This window comes from Phragmites australis, chromosome 4 (genome assembly GCF_958298935.1).
Source record: "Phragmites australis chromosome 4, lpPhrAust1.1, whole genome shotgun sequence".
Classification (NCBI taxonomy): domain Eukaryota; kingdom Viridiplantae; phylum Streptophyta; class Magnoliopsida; order Poales; family Poaceae; genus Phragmites; species Phragmites australis.
This window is the reverse complement of record NC_084924.1, coordinates 4083079-4100555: the sequence shown is the minus strand read 5'-3', so window position 1 is coordinate 4100555 and position 17477 is coordinate 4083079. Positions and strand designations below refer to the sequence as shown.

The window sequence follows — 17477 nt, the reverse complement described above, 5'->3', positions numbered from 1 at the left end:
GAGGACGAATGGTTTTAGATTTGGTCGGTCGGCTGACTTGCACAGTGGGACGTGACACGGAGCGGTTGGAATTTGGTTTGGATTTAGATTAAACGCATTTTTCAACTAAAAGAATTCGATCCATCAGTTATGACTAATTAACTGTAACCAAGTCTAACCGGCGGGCTCGCCACGCACGAACAGTGACATTCTTTGCTGCATAATTTTTTTGGCCATGGTTTCCGGTTGCAACTTTCAAACATTGATGTTGGGTTTAGTCCCACGTCAGATATTGATGATGTGGGAGTATGACTTAAAAGTTAAAGGATTCTTTATTTATTAGATAAGTCTTTTGGGTTAAATTGGTCTAAGACCTTATCATGGTTTTGATTGGACTTGTGCGTATAGCATGCCCAATGAGACTTGGGCGGAGAGCGGTGAGCTCGTGGGTATAACGAGCCGAGCTAGACTGCTGCGCACTTTAACAACTAATACTGTTTACTTGCGAACTGCTTGTACATATTGGTGCCACAAACAAGGAGAGCATGCAGATAGTTTCCAAGAACAAATTTGAAGACTGAACGTCCTTCATGTGCTTAAAGGCAAAGCTGGCTAATATGCTGTCTCAAAGTCTATTCAGTAACCCAAGCCAAGGAGAGCAGAACAGTACAAGACATTTTGCTCTAAAACTGAAAATTCACTATACATTATCTCTGTTATGATGGCCAAATAAAATGTGTCAATTTTTAACTTGGAATTATATTGGTTACAGGCCATTTCTGCCCCCAATATGATTGCAGATGAACTCGGAAAATATATGACACTACCATGAATTCAGAAAACATGTAACAGCAGCCACTGTCCCAAATCCTCTTTAAGACCTCGTGATTACAGACCCATGCTATCGACTGTTCAGCTACTGCTTCCTTTCCACAAACTCTTACTGTGCAGACTCTCGGTGGACAGGGGAGGCGACAAATAGTTTGTCACTAGTCTCATTGAATCATTTTAGATCAACACAAGATCACATTGTGCAAGCTTCCTGCTGTGGCTTGGAGTTGTGGCTTCCTGCTTTTCGCCCTCAGCCGTGGTTTGCAGTTTTGGCTTCCTGCTGCCGTCGCGGTGGGTGGCGCGCCGGGGGCTCGTCGGCAGTTCGTTGAGCAGCGGTGAATAGATTCCAAGGGCGGCCGCGGCGGAAGGAGCGGCATGTAGACGAAAGGTATGAATGGTATGGCTACGTGAACGACAGTGAATAGGAAGTAGTCCGGAGGCAAATGGGACTCGCATCCTCTGACATCACAAAGCAATGTCACCGAAATGAACAGTGGAAATGGCAGTGGAAGGGGTTTTTTGCCGCATAGCACAAAACTCGAACTCTCGGCAGGTTATGCAGATGCAGATAGTGGAGAAGGGGATTTTCGCAAATTTCGAGCAGCGGTCGTGTGGGGTATGCGCAAAATGGCTGGACCAGAGCTCCCCACCTGCGCCTTTAGGCCGCCCAGGTCGGATTCGGATCCTGCGGTTGGAGTCGAGCTTGTGCACATGTGCACGGATTATGCTACGTGCACCTGATATTTCGTCTTCCCGAAAACCACAACTAAAATCCGTTTTGCTGAAACTTATTGATAATCCTTGAGATCCAAACAACCACTACAGGTTTTTGGTGAAAATTTTTTGTACATACGTGACATTCAAATTATTTGCTATATACTAACTTGATCGGCAGAATAACACGGAGGATGATATACTCGTTAGACGTTACAGGACTAATCCAACCTAATAAATGGGAAGTCACTGCAGGACTAATCTAACCTCTAGTATCTCAGTACCCGCTTCACCAACCCAAAAAAGAAGATACGATGCATATAGGAAGGGAGAAAAAAAAAGGACAGCATGCAGCAATCGGCTGGGCCAGCCGAGATGAGAGCATCGATGATCACAATTCATAGCACGTACTCGATCCTGTCTGTGACGAGGCATTTGGACTTGTGCTTGATCCTGTGGAGGGCCCGCTCCCCTTGTTGATTGTCACCACAGGGCACTACATCCACACCGGTGAAGACGATCACCTGAGGACCGTCCTGGGCATCTGCAGTATGGAAGAACATGGCAATGCAAAACCGGCCCGAGCCCAGGTTCACCAGGGTGCGACTTTTCAGCGACCAGTCCTCGGGCAGGTCAACATCAAGCCCAACGTGCTGCACCATCGGCAGCTCATCACAAGAATCCATGGCAGCACTGGAGAGGTCCAAAGCGCACAGGTCGGAGGGACTGCTAGCGACAGGCCAAGCCACAGGTCGAGCTCAGGAAAGTACTCAGCTTTGGTGTGGAAGGGCAGCACCCAATCACCAGTCTTGCTCCACTCGAGGGCCACCGTGTCGAAAGAGTAGGTCGCAGTGGCAGATGATACACAGATTCGGGTACCATCAACGACTGCGTAGGCAATGTTGTTGCAGGCCTTGTACTCCGGGTCATCAAAGAACGGCGGCAATGGGAGCAGGCGCCATCGCCCGTTCCCCACAGGATAGTATGCAAGCACTTCAAAGCAGTCCGGATTGTCCTGGTCCATGTCCAAGTCCATCATGTAGAGGCTGTCGGTGTGCTCACCACGGGGATTCTCGGCGAAGACATCGTAGTCCACCCTCGGGTGGATATCAAAGTCGGACCTCGCGTGGGCGGCAGTGCGGGTGATATGAGCGGCCATACAATTGGGTCCCTTGGGCGAATTCAGATCGGGCATGGTCATGAAGGAGCGCAACTCAGTGTTGTGGATGTTGGTGTGGCCTTCCGCGTCCGAGTAGAGGATCTTGTTCTTGCTCTCGCCGAAGAGAGCGAACATATTAATCAAACTGTAGGGATTAGACACAGCCGACGTGTATGGTTGGTAGTGTATGCTCGGTGCAGGCAAACGGCCGATGCTCCCTAGTTTATTGATGCCATTCTTCTTCTTCTTGGCTTTAGCCTCTGCTTCCAGTGCTTCTGCCGTTGATGGGTAGAAGAGCCTCGATACGTCCATGTGCCTCAGCGAGTACAAGCCACGCTCCTCGCTCAACACCAAATGCAGAGACTGACGGCTCAACTTCTGGCAGCTCATCTTCAACGTTCACGCTTCCTTGACCTGAAGGTCCAAGCAAGGAAAGAGAATCATTCCACAACTCAACAAAACGAATGAGCGACTAAATTAATTTTCTCTTCGTTGGTACCCTGACTGACACTCAAAAGGAGAATTAGAGATTCAATGGAGGAGGATGAGAATTCTGGATCCCTCCCTGTACTTATTTTGAACGTCTTGGCCAACTATCACTAACAGCAAGGAATGAGCATTCCATGTTCATGATGCATGACTAGAGAGAGTATCATCAAAGATTTACATAAGCGCACAATTTCATCAGAAAAAACTTATCCCTCAATTTAACATATAATATTGTTCTCTATTTCAGCACAGCTAGCCTGGCACACAATTCTAGCACAAATCAAAGGGCCTGTCAGGATGACTAACACCCCTAGTTGTGGCAAGCGACACAGTTTGTGGCGACAGATCATTTCATCGGAGCGGACTTGCCACGAGAGAGAGACCTTCGGGACAGGCAGCGGAGAAGTGGACGGGGCACCAAGAAGCACTACGGCGTCGATCAGGGTGGCGGAGAAGGTGAGGAGGGCAGAGAGCACCTCGGACTCCGTCTCTACCACTCGCAGACGAAGGGCGGGCGGCGAGAAGGGAATGAGAAAAGCTCTCGGGTTGGAGGCCGAGAGGGCCGTGGCCTTCTTTGGGGCAAATACAAATTGGGCCTGTTTCGTTGTCTCACTCCAGGCCCATCATTGGGCCCTGCCACCATGATGACTTTGACTTGTTTGTTTATTCCTCCAAAAACAAACCCAACATGTTTCTTGGACTTGACTATTGCTTTATCTTTCTTCTTTTCTTTAAAAGAAACTGGAAAACCATCTATTTATAAACTGAAACCCTACCGGCATCAGAGGAAATAATAAGTGTAGGTGCAGACTCAGGTCAGATCATGACAACCTGGGTCCAAGAGAAGCACCTATACTAGCTAGCTTATCAGCTACAGATTACATGAGCGAGGAGCATATAGCACTCTTACATCAACAAAGTTCGTAAGCATACGACATTTGATCTCCCAGAAAAGGACACCGCATGGTGCCCTATCTAAGTTGGATCCCATGAGAACTGACCTTAAATTGATGGCATCAATTTCAAGCTCAACCCCGTTCATCCCGGCATCACATGCAAAGGACAGCGCCTGCAGACAAGCTTCCGTTTCAGTATGTTAGAAATTTAATTTTTTTATCAAATGTGACTGAAATTTGATCAAATTTGATTAGGTCGGAATATATAAATTTCATTCAACCCTAAAATTTCTAAAACTTTAGCGAAAATTGATTCCCTGATTGGCGGATATGGATATTATCTATTTCAACATCCAAATTCAAAGCAAATATCAATTACATCCATTTTAATATCCGTTTTAAAAATAAATACAAATATCAAATAATTCAAATAACTTATTATCTATTTTCCACCCTTGTCCACGCCCTCGCCTCCAGCTCCGCCCTCGACCAGGTTCCCCTCCCTCTTTTGAATCTTTTCATCCTTCTCATAATCACCAAGAGAATGGGCGAGTGTTGCTTCCGTGCTTGTTTCTGCTGCGCAGGACGGGGTCCGCAAGGGGTGGAGCTGCTGCGGCGCTGCGACGAGATGGTCAGCAAGCTCGGCCTCTTCTCCTCGAACGAGACCAGGGACGACGTCTCCACCGCCAATCTCAAGTATCTACTCGTATGTCCCCCTCCCTCCATCTGATCTGCGGACAAGTTCATGAACCAGCCCATCGATGGTACTAGACTCCTTGTCAGTTGTCAGTGCAGCTTGGATCACACAATGCTAGGGAACTTGCAACTGTTTCAGCGTTTCATTCAAAAATTCGATTTTTTGGGGTTATATATCAGATAATTGTTGGTATTTTTAGGTCCCATACTACCTCGGGGAAATGACTGAGAAGACAGCACGGGAGGACCGGATCCCAATTCTTAAGGCATCACAGGACCATTTGAAGGTTAGCAATCGGCACTGTCACATTGGTTCATTTGAAGCAGCTTTGTAATTCGTTTCTATGTGAAGTACTAGAGCTTTCTCACATGGTACTCTGTTATAACATCACCCGTTTCTCATTTATTAATCAACAATCACTCCTTTTGCACTCTACAGGAGTTCATTGCTCTATGTGAAGTACTAGAGCTTATTCCAGAGGATGAGCCACAACCGAAAGTTGGCTTCGAGCTTGAAACGCCACAGCGTGTGAGGCATCGGCAGCGGGACCCACGTGATAAATAAAAAATGAGGGCCATGGGACCTAGCGAGTTGGAGGGCAATTCGTGGGAAGCAACATTCTATTTTCGTTCATTTTCTTCTCTTTCTAATTTTTTTTCTCTATTTTTATTTTCTCTTATCTCCAACAGTATTTCTTCGAAGGGATTCGTGAAGGGTAATGATATAATCTCGTTCTGAAGAGAATAAACTTAAAAATCATTTCGTAACGAAAATCATAAAGAAAAACTGTTGGAGCACTGAAGAAAAAAAATCCTTTCATAAAAAGATTTTGAACCCTGATAAAAAATGGTTGGAGATAGTTTTAGAAACGGTGCACTTGTATATGTAGTATCTAAAGGAGAGCAAAATAATATTATATTTAACTGGCATCGGTGCAATGTCAGGAGCTATGCCTGAACCTCCTCTCTCCAATACGGGCATCACTCCAAGCCAACACTGTGGAAGGCCTGATACTATGGCAAACAGAAGAGCACAGAAGGTGAGACCAAATTACTTTTTTCCCTTTTAACTCGTCAAGGAATTACTGGGCAGTTTGTACTCAACAATTGAAACGATAATATGGAACATAGTTATATCATTTGGCTTTGCGTAATCTATGATGCATAGGCTGATTACTCTTAACATGTTTAAGGTGGGTTAGTTTCCTGTAGTTTACTCTCTATTATTTCTTGACCTAGGTTGCCCGGTTTAAACATCAAAAGGCTGCAGAAACAAAGCTCCAAGAGATCAGAGAGAGAAAAGAACGGCGTGGACGCTCATTCAGAGCAGCTGCTTTATCTGCCCCCGTCGAAGCTGGGGAGGAAGATGCCCTGGAGGATGATGGGGAGGAAGAAAGAGAGGTTAGCATCACACATCTGGAAGGTGTTCTGTGTTGTGGTTTCTATATTTCAGCACATTTCAAATTAAAATGAGCTGTGATATATCTAGAAGATAAAGCTTTGCTCCACTTGACAGGAGGGATTTTAATTTATTAAGTCTAATGTGTGTAGGGAGCTTTGCGAATTTGATGCATTGTATTACATTCGTTCTTAAATAGATGTCGTTCTAGAATATGTGCAGTTAAATTTTAAAAACTTTAATTACTAATATACATAAAACTATTAAGATTTGACATATGAAAATGATAGTAGTGAATTTGTTATGAAAAATATTTTGATATCATCTATTTTTTATCAACTTTTATCAAGATGTAGTTATCAAAAATAATAATCAAACGTATTTATTGAAGACCCTGTCGATGACCCACATGCCCTATGATGCTCTTTTAGTGCATGCCAAGCCCATGAGGATCTTGTTCTCTCTGGTGACACTGACACAGCACTACCATCAAATTTATTCCATAGCAATAAAATCCTCGCTGCAAGGTCTTCAAATTTGGAATCCTCATTGTTCTTTCTATGCTATTTTATTTCTCATGACTAACTAATTCTTTTGGAATCTTGTTTTTAGTGCTTTTTGTATCTTGTCAATGTGGGCTTCCACAGCTTATACTATTACCTTGCACCTCATTTTTATAATTAGTCGGAACATATGCTCCAGTTCTGATTTCCTTTTCCTGTGCTACAGGCTTGGTTAGCTACCATCTCATTGGCTCTCTGCAAAGTTAGTTTGCCGTGGCAAGACATACTAAGACCTATCAGCGCGCTCGCTGCGCCAACTCATATTTTGTATGAAAAATAATTGTTGAAGCTGAGGTATAAATACATATTGGAAGGTAATATTCTTGAAATTGTGCTACTTAGGTTATATCTCATTTAAATAAAGTTCAGGTAGTAGTAAGTTTGAGATTACATATAGGTAGAATATAAGTTTGATTACACACGGCGAGTTGTATTCTGATTAAAAAGAGGACAACGACTACATTGAAGCTGTTTAAAGTTTTTCTCTGATGATTAGTAGGATTCGGTCTCTCAGGAGCCTTCTTTTCACAGTACTTTTTTCTTTGTGAGTAACATATGCACTGTATAAGAAAAAAAGGAACAAATGATGAGAATATTATTAAGTATATATGGAGGTATTGCGTATAAAATATGTTTAGAGTTTATGGTTACTTTGGCGTGGTTTCAGAATCTGATGAAACTGGATCTTCTGGATGACCTTCTCGCTTTATTGGTGCACTTGTGTTTGTTGGAGACTTGTAATTGAGAAAAACATAGAGATGTATATTGGTGTTTATTATATTATCAAGAATCTATGTAAATGTCTGTGCTGTTAGGGAAGGAACTTACTGGTTGCATTGTTGCAAAATATCCAGGTGAAGGCAAAGGTGTTTTGGCATTGTTTTCTTGCTCTGTAGTCTTCTGTAGTACAATGATTGTATTAATAATTTTGGCTTTTATCATACTTGAAGTTTGGTATCTTTTGAGATGAAGATGTGCCATTACATAATAAGTTGTGGAACATTGCTTATGTAAATATGTTTACTGGTAGTCTAGTTAAAAAAATTATGTTAAAAAAGTAGGAACATAATGATGAAGAGTTTTTTTTTATATAAGAAGATAAAAATACACCTCAGCATTTAGTTTTGTGCTTAGATGGTAATGCATAGCAAAAGAGTAGTAAGTTTACCTTGTCCTTGTGTCTAGCTATTTCATCAGAAGGTGAATGTGGTAAATTTGTTCTTGATAGGAGTGCTTTGATGCAAGGTGGTAAATTTGTTGTGACATCTTGGATAGGAGTGTTTTGATTCTCATGTGGATATGTACAGTTGAATATCTCATTAGTGAATTCTATTGTTTTCAAAACCTAAGCTAATGAGGAGAATTACATTGTGGGTTATAGTATGTACCTGAAGGTGCATAGTATATAGGTGGAGGAATGACGATAGAGCCACACATAGCAACAATATTTTTTACTTGGAATGATATATTATCTCTTTGCATGGATGAGAATGGAACACTAATTCTTAAGGTATATTTATGATTATATAAACGTGTTATTTCTGATGGGATTGAACCATTGTTTGCTTCTGATATCGCTGCTAGATGAAGTGCAGTGATTCCTATGAATTCTTCACCGATGTTTCCAAAGAAAATGATCTCTATGGTAGGTGCGTTGTCTTTCATGATATTACCTGGGTTTGCTGCAATGATAGTGATCCGATACCTGTTCATTAATGTAGAAAGGATTATTATGAGTAAAAAGAATATAAGTGTGTAAAGTGTATTATAGACATCTGTTAAAGAAAACATAAATAGGCTCAGTGTTGTTTCCAGAGCATTTGGGACATCTGTATGCATCTTCTTCTGAGAATACTCTTTTTCTGCATGATGTACAGCCTAAATACCACCATGGCTGGTTTGGTGAAAGCGCTTTGAATACAATAATGATTTATAATTTGAATATACATAATTACGTGAAAATGGTTATGTGTTAAACGAAAATTAGAAATGCTAGGTACATCCATAAATCTGATGTGGATTGGTTATTTTTACTAATTCATTAACTGACGTCATTATAATATCTGAAGCAATAAGATTTGAACCAGACCATGCTACTTGATGAGGGAGTCCTGCAAATCTGTATAAGATTTTGAAGATTAGTTAGCAATTTGTGTTTTTAGAGAAGTATTATCTGAAGGCATTAGAAATAGCTAGGGTCAATGTAGGCTTACTTATTTTGTAAAGTTATTGCTTCTGGGATTACAGCGTTGATATAGTATTGATATATGTGGAACTGCCTTGTATTTTTAATTGTCCTGGTAATCAAATATACTATTTGAGGTGAGTAGTTTTATACATATATGTATGTATACATACGTATGTATACATATATACATATGTACATATATGTATGTATGTATACATATGTATACATACATATATATATACACATACGTACATATATATATATACGTATGTACGTGTATATATATACATATATATACACACACGTACATATAAGTTAGAGTGAGTGCTGCTATGTAATTGTACCGCCCATCTGAAGTATAAAGGAAAAAAGAGGGGAAAATGTGATCGGACCCTAAGCCTAAATTGGTAGCGCCATAGGTGGACTCGGTGAGAAGTGAGGTGATTATAGCGCACGTCTAGGCCAATACAGCAAATGCACTAGTGCACTAATCTTTACCGTATCTGAATTCATGAACCCTCACGTGGATGGAGTGGGTGTACCATTTGGGGATTTACCTGAGGAAGTTCACCAGCGGGGGTACACTGTTGATGACCTAGGACGCTAGTGGTTGTGACGGTGTTGGCGAAGACAACGATGATGCGGGGCCTGGATGCAAAAAAAGACGGAGAGAACCTTAGGTGGTAGCCGTGTCAGTGATCAAAGAGAGTTAGCCCAAGGCTGTGAACGGAGTACAAAGAATCAAGGGGGCAGTGGCTTAATCTTACCGAGTTTCATATCAGCACCATCAAATGTGGAGTGAATATTTTAATTGAAGCCATCTTCCTCGATATGATGCTATGATATAAGTTAAGGAAAAATTATCCACTATAAATTTATGCAGTTTCATAGAAAATCACTTCAGTAAAAAACCAAGCAGGTTCTTTACAGAGGCTGTCCTATAAATACATGTACATATACATGGGAAAATGTTGCCATATCTAAATAATATGAACATACAAGAAAATAGCAATAATTTTTAGATTGAAATGTTCTGAAGTGTGACTTGTACACGTAATGAGGATCATGTATAAACTATTAAAAATAAGGAAGCCTAAGCTTTCATCAGTATTGGTAAACATTAACTCAAGAACATTCCTTTATGAAAAATGATTCAACATAACTTTATCAGGGTTGACAGTGGCACTCTAAGAGGAAATATGTGAATGATAAAATACAATATTAAAAATCTGGGAGCAGCTATTAATGATTCAAGTAGGTCAGATGGAACACCTGATATCTAAGGGATCAAGCAACACAACAGTTTTTTTTTTCCTTTTTGGTTAATCCGGTTGGAGAAGTTTGGCCAAATTCACGATAGGGATAGGGAATACATGCATACACTCTTTGGTTTCTGGATAAGACAAAGCTGGCAACAATAAAAGGGGAAAAATGAGAGCAAGAGTGACCAAATCCAAGGCTAAAGGCAGCAGCACCAGCACTACAGCGCAGGCCTTGGCAGAGCAGTTGGACCTGCGCAGGCATCTCTACCGTGCTCCTCGAACCGGTGAGTTCCCGTGCGGATGGCGCATGATGGAGGAGTTCTTGGGGATGGGAGGTGGCCTTGCGGGGTTGTTCTCGCGAGGAAGAATCAAAGAGAGGTGGGGTGTTGTCGCATAGGGTTCGCACCTGAGATTCCGAGGAAGAGAGCATTGGGAGAGAGAGGAGGGGGGATGGGGGGAAGGACGCGGATGGGAGCATATGGGGGAGTCCTACCCTGATTCGGTCGATGGAGGACAGCTGCTTCGTGAAGTGGCTTGGCGGGGCGGATGGGTGGGGCTCGCTGGGAGAGGTGGAGTTTGGAGAGGGCAGCGGCGCGTGAAGAGTTGGGGGGAGGGAAGGGGGGGGGGGTCCGGTGGTTCACCGGTGGCGGCGGAGAGGAGGGAGGATGGGGTGCAGGGGTGTATGGGGAGAAGGGTGTGGAAGCCGGGGGGGAGTGTATGTGGCCAATGGGTTCTCGTGGATTTCGTCGCTGGTGAAGGTTTAGGGGGGGGGGGGGGGACACGTGGAGGGAATCGACGCTGGTGTTCGTGTTGTAATATGTGCGATATAAATAGCATATATATACATATTCCAATAAAGAAATAACACAAGCAGAAGAAAATACACGACAAAAATATGAATATGAGATACATGACTGTCATACCATGAGCACTGAGAATATAAATCATGTATATATAACTGAACTGAACTTGATGAGGTATTAAAATGGCTCTCAGAGTATTCTTGTCAGCTGGCTCCAGATCAATAAAGATCTGCTCCCAAGCTGATAGTCATATCACAAATTAAACTAGGACATGAGATCACACCTAGATAACAATCTTGATATACAATTCTCTGAATTCTACAGACTCCTGGACATAACAACAAAGATATTATCACTGAAAATCAGAATTCAGCACTTAGCCAGCACCTTGCCTTCACAAGACAGACAAACAGAACACTAATACCTCTCTGCATAAGTGACAGAAAGGAAAATAGAAGTTGTTCCAAACTACAGATTGCAAAGCAATCTTCACAATGTGCTGAACTCAGAGATAGATGCCACTCAAGTCCAGGAATACAAGCAAATAGGCAGTGACAGATAACTAAAACAGAATTCAACTAGCAAGAGATCAGAATCCTCATAATCAAAACTGAAAGATCATATCACTGCCTATGCCAATTGCAAACAGATAATCAAGGTTGTATCTATTGTACTCAACATCCTAATTCAATTTCAATGAAATTTATCATCACTGAGCAATTATACCAGGCATCCAACAGTTCAGATCAGAGGGAGAAGAAAGCTCACAGTGTATATGTTGGAATGAGCTGGTGAGTGAGGCAAGGCACGGCACAGATTGAAAGTGCATCTAAGCCCCTTAAGTGGGTTTTGGCTTATTGATGACAAAACGATTAAAGAACTAACATGCCTTTCGAGTATTGAACAGGTATAAGCATCAGTTGTGAAGGTAAATGAGGTTTAACGCCCGCCGAAACAAATGAAGAATCAACGAAGGGTACTAGATAAGGTTTACATTCATTTTATTTTCGAAATTGAGTCTAGGATAGACATATTTTTAGATGGATGGATTTGATTGCTTGATTAGTGTCTCAATGCTCAAGAGATCCTTTAGAACCATCCAGTTGAGAGGCACATTCACTCACGGACACGAAACTCTTTCTGAAAATCTTCAGAGTCCGGAGTCTCCGGTGTTCACCGGATACTCCGGTACTTAGTGTTCGGCCGGAGTCTCCGAGATAGCCTCCGGCAGAGAGCCTCGGTTATGGTTTATTCTTTTTAAGAAAAAAAATAGGAAGGGACCGGAGTCTCCGGTGTTCACCGGATACTCCGGTAAAATATTTATTGTGCAGCCGGAGTCTCCGAGGTAGACTCCGGCAGAGACTTTCGGTTAGCATTTAATCTTTTTGATAAAAGAAATAGAAAGACCGGAGTTTCCGGTGTTCACCGGATACTCCGGTACCTGGAGATGCCGGAGGGTCCGGCTAGTCTCCGGACTTAGTCTTTTTTGGAAAATCTGTCAGGATCGGAGACTCCGGTGTTCACCGGAGACTCAGGTAATTAAACAGAATTGTAACGGCTAGTTCTGACACGTTCGGTGACCGTTCTGTCGCCGTTTTTGGAATTAGGACCGGAGACTCCGGTGTACACCGGATACTCCGGTAAGCTCTAACAAAAACAGTAACGGCTAGTCTGTGAGAGAGTGCTATAAATGCCCCCTCTCTCCATAGCATTTAGAGCTTGCTGTGGCTGATATTCTTGAGACCTCTTGAGCACTTTAAGAGCATTCAAAGCCCCTCCGATCATCGCTAGAGCAAAGTTTGGACAAATTTGAGAGTGTGTGTTTGGAGACGGTTCAAGCCACTTGTGCATTGAGTTCTTCATCGAGCATCTACTGCGATCATCTCTCTTGAAGCTTTGAGCTTCTAGAAGAAAAGGAGTCGCCCGAAGAGCACCCAAAACTTGTGGTGTGCCTCGGGAAGTTTGTAAGCATCTTCATGTTGAGTAAGAATTTCTAGCTTGATCTTGGTGGTCGCTAGAAGAGGATAGGGTTGGAGAAGACCCGGCTCTTTGTGAGCTCCTCAACGGAGACGTAGGCACTTCTTTGTGAGGTGGCCGAACTCCGGGATATATTCACACGTTCTTATTTGCGAAATTTACCTTATCGTGTGAATTTGGTAACTTGTCATTTAAATTGCTTTAGTGACAATCTTGCTAGTATTAAGTGTTTCTTTTTCAGCCTTGTGATATCTAGTAGACCTAGTGTAATTCTTAGACTCTAGCGGTTATCTTCAGTTCACATTTATTCTGAAATTTCCTGTTAGGCCGGAGACTCCGGACTAGACCGGATACTCCGGACCATACCGGAGTATCCGGACTTCACCGGATTATCCGGCAGTTTAATCCGCTGTTTTTAGTTTTAATTTTCAGAAAAGCCTATTCACCCCCCCCCCCCTCTAGGCACTTTCACAGATGCCGCAGTCCCAGAAATCCAACCACCCGCCGTTGCCGCCGGAGGGAGGGATGACGGAGATACAGTACCTCGACCGCACGACCTCTACAGTGCGGGCGAGCCTCGGCAGCGCAGCTCTGAACACCAACAGGTCTCCTCCCAGTGCTGCAAAAGTTTCAGCCAAATCACGGATGGAGCCCGAGCTCCCAACCACTAAAGCTCAAATCACAGAGGGAAGAGAGGGGAGACAGAAAATTGTGAGATGCCCAAGATTTCTCATCCACCGAATCAAAGCCCAGCATCACTAGAAAAAGGGGAATGGCAGGCGGCCGACTCACGGCACAGAGGAGCCAACCTCCGAACCCTACGCGCGTACCTCCTCATCAGGGCGCATCTGATGGCCAGCGCCAGCCAGGACCACACCCAGCAGAGCCCTGAGCGCGAGATGCCCAGAGAGGCTGTTGCAGCCGCCGCTGCCCTCTCCCCTGAAGGGGATTTTTCCTTTTTCCTACACCCTGTCAGCCGGCAACCTTTTAGGGCACACCAGCCAAGAGCTTGGGCCCAAAACCAGTAAGAAGGCCAAGAGAAGCAAAAATCACATTAAAATTTTTAAAGAATATACAACAGTATGGATCCAACGGGTGGGTGCGTGTGAACAGTAGCTACAGTGCCCAAGAGGACCGGGAAACCGCTAATTCTTGGCTCGATAATATATGTTATAGATTACGTAACGCTGGTTGTAGAGTTTTTTTCCCCTCAAATGGTAGTGCTTGCATTCATAGTAATATTTGATGCACTAATAGATCTGTTTTTATTTCCCTATATAGGCTTTTGATCTTCTCGACACGCTCAAGAAGGAAGAAGAAATGCTTCTAGCTGTGAAGGAAAGACAGGCAAAGGTAATGCTAATGATAGCGATTTTGCAATTTCTTGTCAGTAGCATCTTAGGCCGTTTATTTCTTCTGAGAATGTGGGAGATTCAGGTTATCATGTCACAAATAAATATGATAAATGTATGGAGTGACTGCTTTGTAAAATTTGGATTGGATGTATAAGCTATACAATGATAAAACTTCAACTTGGAACCAGCTTTGAGAAAAATATGGTAGCTTCCATGTAGGTCAATGCACGAAGTTTTAGAGGACCTGTGTTTCTCAAAATTGTACATAGCATCTGTCAAATGTTAACCGAAGACGTGTTGTCTCGTGGTTTGGCATCTCTTCATGAAACTTGTTTTCTTATGATAAGCAACTTCTACAGGACACCACAGGAAGTATTTCATCCCATGAGTTTTTCTTTTATTCGGGAATTATAAAAATATTTCTTATGAGTGAATGTGGTTGTTGAACAGTTTGTGCATATTTATGAAGAAAACGTGGCTATTAAAATGTGTAAAAGTGATCCTTTCTCAGCATTGAATCCAGTAGATTTTCTACCAAAAAACAGTTACTTCCGTTGACGGCGCTTTGGCTTCCTATATTTGCATGGCTGTTTCAAGTAGACTCTGCATGTACACCGAGACTCCTTCTGTTAAACAGAAAAATTGCCTGTGGTAGCCTTTCGATTTCTTTAGGACGGGAATGCATTTGCTCGTGAAATGCTTGATGAACGTACAAAAAAGGCTGAAGCATGGCACCATAATGCTACCAACCGTGCACCATATTCCAAACCGGCTGATCCAATCACGTGCGCAACATTTGCCCGAGACGTCATTGAAGGTAGAGCAAGCGCCTCACAAGCTCATGAGCACAAAAACCAACCCCTGATATTTGGACCTGCAAGTCTTGTTGGTGGAGGACTAACCAGTGAAAGGGAAAGAATGGCTGCGCAAGTTTCCCAGCCTGGTTATAGGTATGCCACTGCAATGCTTACCATTTTCTATATTATGCATCTCTGCTAGTGATAATGTTGTTATTGCCGAATGTGGATTGAGCACTATTCACCACAATTCCTAATGAAACACAATTTAAGTTTGCCTTATAGATCTGACCATAGGTTATGACAAGGTTCAAGTAAGAAGTGAAAGTAATTTGTATTTGCTGATAGAGACCAATAAATATTATCCCCTACAATGGTACACTGATAAATCGGATCCTATCCCTTGATTGATCCTACCGAATTTCCATGCTTTGACGGTTCATGAAGCACTGTTGGAGCGTTAGAGCACAAAATTCATTTTCCTGTTGCTTTTCTGTGTTGCTTGGATCAGGCTGCCAACAATGAGCATAGAAGAAACTGGTTTGCGTGAGATGAAAATGATTGAGAAATGGCAAGAAAGGACTGCCAAGATGATTCAAAAATCGAACTCAGCGTGGCACAAGGATGGCACCAGCTTAGCCCAACAGAATGAGGATGCAGAGGAGGCGAAAGCAAGAGCATGGGACAACTGGAAGGATGATAACCCTCGTGGCGCAGGCAACAAGAAGCTCACTCCCTGTGGCTAAATTGTGAAACATGTTTGCTCTATTGGTATTTCACATGGAACAGATGTTCATGTATATCATAGGATGTTTGGTTTGATTAATATTTTATTTGTGGTTTTTTTTAGTGATGTTCAGTGTATTATAGCCTGGTTGTGCAAGTGCGGTTCCATGTTTCATTTAAATGTCCTCTCTATACAATACAAATGTTCTGGAGCATGGGAAGGCCGAGTGGTAACCTGATAGGCCGTATAACACTGTCATGCCAGATCCAGTGCCGTGTGGCTCACATGCAGGATCCATAACAGTGAATGTGAAGTGCGTGTGTTGTAAACTCATTTGCAACAGTACACTCAAAACTCAAAAGTAGTTTCCGTTCACTTTAGACCATTTTAACGGTTTCCCTTCAGGAGTTAGAATCTCTTCACGACGGTACTTTCGTTCTTTTCAACGCTCTAACGGTTTTTCTTTACGATTCTAGTCATGAAACGATTTTCAAGGTCATTCACTTAGGACGAGATTCTCTTTCCTTTTCCCTTCATAATTTCCCTCGAAATGAAGTTGTTGAAGATAAAAGAAAATAAAGGGAATGAGAACGAAAAAGATAATCGAGAAAGGAATGAAATGAAGATAATATGGTTGGAGATGGTCTTGTAGCTGAACAACTGCTCAGTAAAGGCTATCATGGAGTAATAACTGGTGGATGGGTGCTGCTGAAGCCAGAACCAGAGCCATCTGCATCACACGGCGGAAGCGAACGGACGGCTGCCTTTGGCTTTTGCTGTTTTTCGAGGAGACAAGGACGACGAGGCAGAGCAGCCGTAACTCAGCCGAAATTCCTGATAGAGTTTCGTTCCCGAATCAACTCAAGTCATCAAGGTCACGCTGTCTGTACCTCGACTGTCGTCAGGTTAGTTTCCTGGAACTTCACGAAACGCAAGCAAACCGGAAGTTTCCGGGCACCTTCCATCAACCACATCATCACGCATGAACGCATACGTACGCGTTTCATGGGTACTATTATACCGTACACGACACCAAAACTTGACCAGTATAATGCAAGTTAATTTGCCGTCATGTATGTACTCATGTGTTCCTTTGCTGCACTAATTATTGGTTACTGTGAAATTTTCCGATCCAAGTTGATGCTGCCGACTTGACGTCCCTGCCTCTGAAGTCTGAACTGCAAGAGTTTTAAGCTGCTGCACCCGAGAGTCGTCGCTAACCCTGTTGGATCACACAGTGGTCAACAAAAAATCAGTTTTGATATCAGCCACCACCAGTTGGCCATTGCTACCATGGCCGATACCAATCACTGTCGACCTCTCTCTATTTTAACTACAATTAAGCTGCTGTTGCTGATGCTGCTAAAAAAATGACTCCACTTTCAGGTAGATATCAGCTATGTTTCGTGTTTGGCGTTTTGCATTTGGTTTCAGGTTGTTTTCGACGGAGCGTCCAAGCTAAAACCCTCGCATGAGTTGACGTCACCTACGCTACGGACTAGTCACCTTGATGCCATTGCCAGCGTTTCAGATGCAGTATTGAGATCTCTCTTTCTTTCGTCTCATGCAAACGCACCCATCGCATCCACCCCGGCCAAACGAGGGAAGAGAAGCCTTCAAAGCCGAGACGAATATATCGCAT

General features: G+C 42.9%; 1 pseudogene; it reads left to right on the top strand.

Annotated features, from left to right (window-relative positions):
- The first annotated feature begins 3469 nt into the window (after window positions 1–3469).
- On the top strand, window positions 3470–15854 carry LOC133914022 (PP2A regulatory subunit TAP46-like; annotated as a pseudogene).
- Window positions 15855–17477: the final 1623 nt, after the last annotated feature.